Source organism: Oratosquilla oratoria, chromosome 38, assembly GCF_046742065.1.
Source record: "Oratosquilla oratoria isolate Oo_2021 chromosome 38, ASM4674206v1, whole genome shotgun sequence".
NCBI lineage: Eukaryota > Metazoa > Arthropoda > Malacostraca > Stomatopoda > Squillidae > Oratosquilla > Oratosquilla oratoria.
Window position 1 is genome coordinate 17831573 of NC_134814.1, and position 10000 is coordinate 17841572.

A 10000-nucleotide genomic window follows, 5' to 3' on the forward strand; every position below is an offset into this window, starting at 1 on the left:
ACACGAAGGGACCGCAATTAAGGTGTTCTACAAAGCTTAAATGTCTACCAAGTGCAAGGAGGATGAGAAGATTATAAAAAACATAATCTATAGAAATGTGGTCCCCAAAAAAGAAAGTGACAAATTGTCCTTCACAATCTTTTTATAAAAGTACAAAGACCTCTTCTCTACTTTTAAGGAACAACCCTGCACCAGTACCCCAGGAGGTTCGTCAATCCCACGTAGTATATAAATACACATGCCCAGAGGAGGACTGCACGCCCCTTTCAGTCTACGTCTGGCGATAGCGATGCTTCTGCCAGACTACAACACCGATTATCAACAACCTCCCACTCCGGATTTGGAGGACATCAGGGAGGACATAATGGGATTGGGAGAGAAGATGGAAGAGAAGATGGGAAAGCAGAGTAAGGGATTGGAAGAGAAGATGGAAAAGCAGAGTAAGGTACTGACAGAGAAGACAACATACTGAAAGAGATCAAACGTATGAATGATGGAGACACGGATGAACGGAGATCACCGAAACGTAAATCAACCAGTAAGTATGTGCACTGATACAGATTCAGACGGCGGAGACGAATCTCCTCCGGTTAGGAAAAAACGTATTACATATGAGACTGAATAAAAGCCATGATTCGCATAAGGTCCTTTTATTTATACATCTTACATACTTTATTATCTCAGTAGCAGAAAGGGGCGTAGCCCAGGGCGCGAAGCGCCGCAGTCCAAGAATGTTGTCAATCTTCTCTTTCAGTACCTTACTCTGCTTTTCCATCTTCTCTTCCAATCCCTTACTCTGCTTTTCCATCTTCTCTTCCATCTTCTCTCCCAATCCAATTATGTCCTCCCTGATGTCCTCCAAATCCGGAGTGGGAGGTTGTTGATAACACTGGCCTGCGTTTAAATTTTTTTTGTGAAAGGTCGAAGGTTTTTCAAGTGATTTATAGGTTTCTTGTTGAGCTGAATCCAAAAATGCCATCCGTTTCCTTGGATCAGGTCTAGTTTGTGAGATATGAGAAGTGCGACTTTTGGGCCTTGTGTAGTACTAAGTATAAGGAAAACAAGGCTGCAGGTATACCCTATTCTTCTTCTTCTTTTTTTTTTGCATAAAAATTATACTGTAGCACCCCGAAACTGATACTGAAACCTAATGATGTTTTTGTTTACTTTCAGGAAACTGAAACCGAAACTGAAACTGAAACTGCATTGACTACATTGACAAACTGCATTGACAACACTGAAACTGAAAATGGTTTAGAAAAGTGTGATCTCCAATCAATGTGACTGATTTTATAAGAATCTGTGCTTCTTGTGTTTTTATTTTGGACACGTATCTTAGATTGACAGAAAATGGAACGCAAATGCACAAATCATCCTGATAATGTGATTCTTCCTCGTCGACTAGCAAATATAACTGATTTTGTGAAGAAGGCATATCATGCTTACTTTGGAGTTAAGCTTGGGGACCAGGACAAGCCATTTGCACCCCATGTTAGCTGCAAAACATGTGTCGAGAACTTGCGTGATTGGAGAAATAAAAAAAGGAAGAGCATGCCATTCGCTGTTCCAATGGTTTGGAGAGAGGGTAAAGATCATGTGTCAGACTGCTATTTCTGCATGACTAATCTTAAAGGAGTCAACCGCAAGAACAAGCATTGTATTCAGTATCCTAATGTTCCGTCTGCCATACGACCAGTCCCTCATGGTCCAGGCCTGCCCGTTCCCGAGCCAGATGTTGCAATGGAATCTAGCTCTGAATCGGAATCTGATAACGCACTATGCAGGGCAGAGGGTGGAGAATACATGCCAGAAGAGAATGACCGCCCAGTGCCTCTAACACAAGCAGATCTCAATGACCTGACACGGGATCTAAACCTATCAAAGGAATCAGCACAGCTTCTGGGTTCTCGTCTTCGTGAGAAAAATTTGCTAGCACCTGAGACAACATTCTTTTGGTACCAAGAGCGTGAAAGAGAATTTAGACAGTTCTTCACAACCCAGAAGGACTCGTCATTAGTTTACTGCAACAACATTGCTGGTTTGATTCAATCAATGGGGCTGGACCATGTTGGTACTGAATGGAGACTGTTCATCGACTCTTCCAGCAGAAGTCTCAAGGTAGTCCTCCTTCACAACGGAAATAAATATTCTTCAATTCCAATCGGTCATTCGGTGCAAATGAAAGAAACTCATGATAACATGGATCAGCTACTGTCTGCTCTGAACTACAATGACCATGGTTGGTTGATCTGTGGAGATCTTAAGGTAGTTGGATTGGTTTTGGGACTACAGGGTGGGTACACAAAGTATCCATGCTTTTTGTGTTTGTGGGATAGTCGGGCTGATGATCAACATTTTGTCAGACAAGAATGGCCACCACGACAACGTTTGGAACCTGGTTCACACAATGTTCAGGCTCGTTCTCTTGTTGAACCAAACAAGGTCTTACTCCCACCTTTACATATCAAACTGGGACTGATGAAGAACTTTGTGAAGGCAATGGACAAGGACGGCATGGGATTTACTTTTCTTCAGCAGAGGTTTCCTCGGATCAGTCTGGAAAAGCTTAAGGCTGGCATCTTTGATGGGCCTCAGATAAGGGAACTTATGAAGGACTCAATGTTTGACGATGCACTGAATGCAGCTGAGCTGTCCGTTTGGTGGTCGCTTAAGTCAGTGATAAGAAACTTTCTTGGAAATAACCGAAGTGCAGAATACGAGAAAGAAGTCGATGAGCTCTTGAACAGCTATAAAAAATTAGGGGCTCGCATGTCAGTCAAAATGCACTTTCTACGGTCCCACTTAGACTATTTCCCTCAGAACTGTGGTGACTTCAGTGAGGAACAGGGAGAACGTTTCCACCAGGATATTTGTGTCATGGAAGAACGCTACCAAGGCCGGTGGGATGTGAACTTTCTTGCGGACTACTGTTGGTGTTTGAAACGAGACGTGGTGGCTGCCCAACACAGGAGAAAGTCACTGAAAAGGCCCTTCATCCATGATTAGATTTTCTGTAATATATCCTCTTTATCTTCTGAACTATGCAAGAAAAAATTATTTCTTTTGTCAAGATTTTTTTTTTTTTCAAAATTAAAGGGAATAAATAGCACTAAATGGCGTTTTTAATTATTTTTACCGCCTCGTATCTCAAAAAAGTGACCTGATTGAACAAAATGAGTGTGATTTTTAGATTCTGCATAGCAAATTACCCTAGAATCAGTTATCAGATGCTTTACCTTTGAAACTTCGCAGGCCAGTGTAATCGGTGTTGTAGTCTGGCAGAAGCATCGCTATCGCCTCTTCTTCTGTTATATTGAATATAGATTTTGGAATAACTGTCGACCCGGGCTCCGCTTCTTCCTCACCGAAGTCGGGAACTGAATTGTAATCCGTGTCTTCTTTTGTTGTGAGTAACTCGTCCATGAACAATTCCTTATATACCACATTGCGCGGTTGCCTGTTCACATTTCCCTTCCCCTTGAAAAACCCGGTGAAGATTATAAGAGTCCCAGTTAGTAACCCGTGAACAGGCCACATAGAATTGCCCGTGGGCGAAACAATCGCCGGTGTCTAATAGTAACCCACACCTGTCAAATGTTTGTCCCTGGGACTTGTTAATAGCTTAACTTAACCGGGAACTGCTTCCTCTTTAATTGAATCGGTGTGTCGGTAGCTATGAGTGTTATGCTGGGTATGATGACCTGCTCACCGTCGTACGCTCCATGTCTTGGAGAGGGGGGTCTGTAAGTCCTCCGAGGTCGTAAGTTCTCCGAGGCAGTAAGCCTTTCGAGGCTGTAAGTTCTCCGAGGGTGCAAGTCCTCCGAGGGTGCAAGTCCTCCGAGGGTGCAAGTCCTCCCAGGGTGCAAATCCTCCGAGGGTGCAAGTCCTCCGAAAGTGCAAGTCCTCCGAGGGTGCAAGTCCTCCGAAAGTGCAAGTCCTCCGAGGGTGCAAGTCGATTCTTGATATATGTTAGAAAAAAGCCTTAACGACTGATGAGATTTTTTATATTTGAGATTTTAGAGATCTACGGTTTCGGGAAAATAGACGGAAAAGTTTGATAGAATTCATATATATATATACACACATATATATATATATATATATATATATATATATACATATACATATATATGTATATATATATATATATATATAAATTATATGTATATGTATATATATATATATATATATATATATATATAAATATATATATATACATATTTGAGAAGACAGGAAATCCCTCAAGGGACACGTCCCCTCCGGCCCCTGATTGGCTGAGAGAGCGGTGACGTCACGTCAGGGTAATGGAAACGACTGATTGGCGGCAAGCGAAGCGAGGTTGTCCGAAGGTCTGAGACCCCGCCTTACACCATGGAACATATTTGGCGAGTTCTGCCGGGTTCCTGAGGATGGGGTCGGGCCCTGACACTGTTGTCAGTCATATACGGGCGCACAATTCCATTGTATCTTATCACAATAGAATTAGGGGATATACACGGGTACAATATACTCATATTACCAATTTCGTTTATTTTCTATTTTTTCAAGTAAAAATACCTTTGCTGAGTAGTAGCACCATTTACAGACCCTTCACAATGCATGTAAATAGTAATATTCTCTAGTACAATCTATTTCGGTCCATGTATGTTGCAGTCACTTTCATTTAACTTGTCTAGCAAATATGTAGGCTATGCGTGGTTGACTGCACACCCATGAGTATACATGTAGCTTATGTGTTTATGTGCCTTCACACAGTATCTAATTCAGCGAGGCGTCAGGAATTTCCAACGGGGACTTGCGTCCCCTTTGGGAAAAGAAAACAACATCAGGAAATTCTCTAATTATATTTCTTATTCTCTTAACGAGAGCATGGTCAAATATCGAGAAATTGATAAAAAAAAAAAGATAATGCAAAAGTATTGCCTTATAACTTTAGTTTTCTATAGTCTATCATAGCGCCGCTCACCATTTTCTGTACTTGTTGACCTCCTTCCATATCCTTCGGAAGCCTTGGAACTGGAGGTGTCAACACACCCTGGACCTGTATATTGCTCGTTGGTGACTGGTGAGCTCCGTTCTCTCCCAGTCTTCTGCACACGTCCTTGGTAATAGCTGCTCTTTTTCCACATTCATTCAATCAAGGCTATTCCTATGCTTTATCTCACTTGTTATATTTACCTAAAAATAGTAAGTAGCCACTAGTTTGTTGGTGAATTGAAATCCGTTTGTATTTCGTCAGTAGTTAGTTGTGGTGTTTATGATCATGTATAATTGTAGTCATTAGCAGTGTCTACGATTTTTTTTTTATTACTTGAGGACAAAACATCCTGCTCTTGAAGACAAGACCAACGTTTTCTTTGGAAAAAAGAAGAAAAAACGACGAAGAAGAAGAAAATCCTTGAACCAAACTAAGTTGGACGGTACTGAATTATTTCGACAACAAACTTCAAAGTTTAATGACGCTTCCTGTGAGATTGCCATGTTGACTGCAAAGAACAAGAAGAACCATAACATCGGAGAATCTCTCATAAAACAAAGTCTACTTCGTCCAGCAAAACTCGTTCTGGAGAAAGAGTGCAAACAAGCTTTCCCAGAATTCACCATCAAACTATACAGTCAAGGAAAGGATCGATGAACTGTCTCAAGAAACCAAAGATTAAATTCTCGACCATTTTCATGTTTTTGCCATCCAATGTAACGAAACGACCGACATCGCCCAGTGTTCTTACCTATTGGTGTATGCTCGTTTCGTGTTAGGCAACTGTGTAAAAGAGGAAATACTGTTCTGGCACCCAATGAAATGTTGCACAAGAGCAACAGCTATTTTTCATGATGTATCATACTTTTCTGGAAACAAACTTTGGTGGAGTTCGCTGCTGGTATGGGTGTGCACAGATGGAGCTCCAGCCATGCTTGGTCTGCAGACTGGATTCATCACAAGGGAGAAAGAAAAAAAAATCACCTGTTGTAGTTACATACTGCATCCTTCGTTGTGAAACCTTAAGCTTAGTGTTGAAATAAGGGATCTCTTTAACATGACTGTCAAGGTCCTCAACTTGACCAAGTGTGGAGCCTAAACAGTCGGCTTTTCAAACTGTTGTGGAAAGATATGGAATCTGAAGATGAAGCCTTGATTTTTCACACGAACGGACGATGACTCTCAAGGGGGAATAGGTTTGGACAACTTTATGAACAACGAGAAGTAGCAATATTTCTAGATTCTCATCTGGAGGTAGGGCTCCACGACAAGTTCGGGTTCGGGCCTGGGCCTGGGCTCGGGCTTGTGCCTGGGTTCGGGCTTGGGCTCGGGTTCGGGCCTGGGCTCGGGCTTGGGCTCGGGGCCTGGGCTCGGGTTCGGGCTCGGGCCTGGGCTCGGGCTCGGGCTCGGGCTCGGTCCTGGGCTCGGGCCTGGGCTCGAGCTCGGGCCTGGGCTCGGGTCGGGCCTGGGCTCGGGTTCGGGCTCGGGCCTGGGTTCGAGCTTGGGCTAGGGCTCGGGCTCAGGACTGGACTCGGGCTCGGGCTTGGGCCCGGGCTCGGGCTCGAAACTGGGCTCGGGTCTGGGCTCAGGCCTGGGCTTAGGTCTGGGCTCGGTCCTGGGGTGGGGCCTGGGCTTTGGTTCAGGCTCGGGTCTGGGCTAAGGCACTGGCCCGAGACCTAGCCCAGGCCCGAGCACAGGCTCGAGCCTAAACCCGCGCCCAGGCCCGAGCCCAGGCCCGAGCCCAGGCCCGAGCCTAAGCCCGCGCCCAGGCCCGAGCCCGAGCCCAGGCCTGAGCCCGAGCCCGGGCAAGAGCCCGAGCCCGGGCAAGAGCCGGAGCCCGGGGAAGAGCCCGAGGCCAGGCCCAGGCCCGAACCTGAGCCCAGGCCCTAGCCCGTACCCGTACCCGAGCCCAGACCCGAGCCCGTGCCCGAGCCCAGACCCGAGCCCGAGCCCAGGCCCGAGCCCAGGCCCGACCGAGCCCAAACCCGACCGGGCCCAAACCTGAGCCGGGGCCCAAGCCCGAGCCGAGGCCCGAGACCGAGCCCAGGACTAAGCCCGAGCCCAAGTCTAGGCCCGAGCACAGACCCAAGCCCAGGCCCGAGCCCAGGTCCGAGCACAGACCCGAGTCCGAGCCCAGGCCCGACCCCGAGCTCGAGCCCGAGCCCAGACCCGAGTCCGAGCCCAGGTCCGAGCCGAGCAGGGGAGACCAGGACTCCATTCACTGCAAGCACTCACAAGCATTCAAACATGCACTCAGTCAGTCACACATACAAACACTCATACAGGCACTCACACATGTATTCTGTCAAACACACCAGGAGGCACACAATCTCAAACACACAGTTACCTGCCTACCGGGACGATAGGGCAACTCCTTGTCACCTGCCAACCGGGACGCTGGGGTGACCAGAACTCTATTCATTGCAAGCACTCATAAGCATTCGAACATGCACTCACCCAGCCACACATACAGGCACTCACACATGTATGCAGTTAAACATACCAAAATGTACACAATCTCTAACACACAGATACCTGCCAACCGGGACGCTGGGGTGACCAGGGACTGGACACCTGCCTACCGGGACGCTGGGGCAACTCCTTGTCACCTGCCAACCGGGACGCTGGGGCGACCGTGGAACGATCGCCTGCCTACCGGATCGCTAGGGGTGACCAGGACTTCATTCACTGTAAGTACTTACAAGCATTCAAACATGCACTAAGCCAGTCACACACACAAACACTCATACAGGCACTCACACACGTATGCAGTCAAACATACCAAAAGGCACACCCTTAAACACACAGTTGCCTGCCTACCGGGACGCTAGGGCAGCTCCTTGTCACCTGCCAACCGGGACGCTGGGGCAACCGTGGAACGATTGCCTGCCTACCGGGACGCTGGGGTGACCAGGACTCCATTCACTTCAAACACTCACAAGCATTCAAGCATGCACTCACCCAGTCACACATAGAAACACTCATACAGGCACTCACATATGTATGCAGTCAAACATACCAAGAGGCACACAATCTCAACCACACAGTTACCTGCCTACCGGGACGCTGGGGGTGACCAGGGACTGGACACCTGCCTACCGGGACGCTGGGGCAACTCCTCGTCACCTGCCAACCGGGACGCTGGGGCGACCGTGGAACAATCGCCTGTCTACCGGGACGCTGGGGTGACCAGAACTCTATTCATTGCAAGCACTCATAAGCATTCGAACATGCACTCAGCCAGTCACACATACAAACACTCATACAGGCACTCACACATGTATGCAGTTAAACATACCAAAATGCACACAATCTCTAACACACAGATACCTGCCAACCGGGACGCTGGGGTGACCAGGGACTGGACACCTGCCTACCGGGACGCTGGGGCAACTCCTTGTCACCTGCCAACCGGGACGCTGGGGCGACCGTGGAACGATCGCCTGCCTACCGGGACGCTGGGGTGACCAGGACACCATTCACTTCAAACACTCACAAGCATTCAAGCATGCACTCAGCTAGTCAAACATACAAACACTCATACAGGCACTCACACATGTATGCAGTCAAATATACCAAAGACACAATCTCACACACACAGTTACCTGCCTACCGGGACGCTGGGGCAACTCCTTGTCACCTGCCAACCGGGACGCTGGGGCGACCGTGGAACGATCGCCTGCCTACCGGGACGCTGGGGTGACCAGGACACCATTCACTTCAAACACTCACAAGCATTCAAGCATGCACTCAGCCAGTCACACATACAAACACTCATACAGGCACTCACACATGTATGCAGTCAAATATACCAAAGGCACACTCTCAAACACACAGTTACCTGCCTACCGGGACGCTGGGGCAACTCCTTGTCACCTGCCAACCGGGACGCTGGGGCGACCGTGGAACGATCGCCTGCCTACCGGGACGCTGGGGTGACCAGGACACCATTCACTTCAAACACTCACAAGCATTCAAGCATGCACTCAGCCAGTCACACATACAAACACTCATACAGGCACTCACACTTGTATGCAGTCCTATATACCAAAGGCACACCCTCAAACACACAGTTACCTGCCTACCGGGACCCTGGGGTGACCAGGGACTGGACACCTGCCTACCGGGACGCTGGGGCAACTCCTTGTCACCTGCCAACCGGGACGCTGGGGTGACCGTGGAACGATCGCCTGCCTACCGGGACGCTGGGGTGACCAGGACTCCATTCACTGCAAGCACTCACAAGCATTCAATCATGCTCATAAGCAGATTCAGATCTCGCGTTCTTCCATACACACATTCACCCATACATATAGTCAACCTACAAGCACACCGTTTTGCGGGGACTTCCATGCGCTATGGATCTTACAAATCAGTCTTTTGCGCTTCGCGACATGGGCTCTTATCACGCAGGACCATGACACACATGCACGCACCACACGACACATCTCGCATCCCACGAGAAAATCACATGCAGCATGTGACACGCGTGTGCACTTCATGGGTCATACACACACACAGACTCACACACACACGCAAACACGCAGACGCAATATAGGAGATAAAATAGTACAGTCAGACATCATAAGTGATTTCAAAGCCAATGAAAGCACAGAGATGAAAGTCTGCGATTACATATTTTATCTTCTATATTGTGTAAATACATACGTGATCTTACATAGACAAAGTCACTTACTTTTCTTTCCATGGTGCCTGCAAGCTGCCGAGCGACGTCAATTTCCATTAAACGCCCCTTCTGTCTGGAAGAAGAAGAAACATTGCAATCAGGGAGCGTAAGCAAATTCAAAGCTATCTTTGACTACAAGTAAGACTATGCGAATATAGCTCTTATTCTATGGATTGCATCTAGACGAGTACACACGTGCTCTCTAACTGGACAAGTCACTAACCTTATAGCCAGGGATCCAAGCGACGTGTGGTTTCCTGAAGTCGTGTGGTCGGGCGTCTGAACTCTGCGGGTCCTCCAAGTTCCCCGAGTGGCGAGGCGCGAGGGAGCCCGGA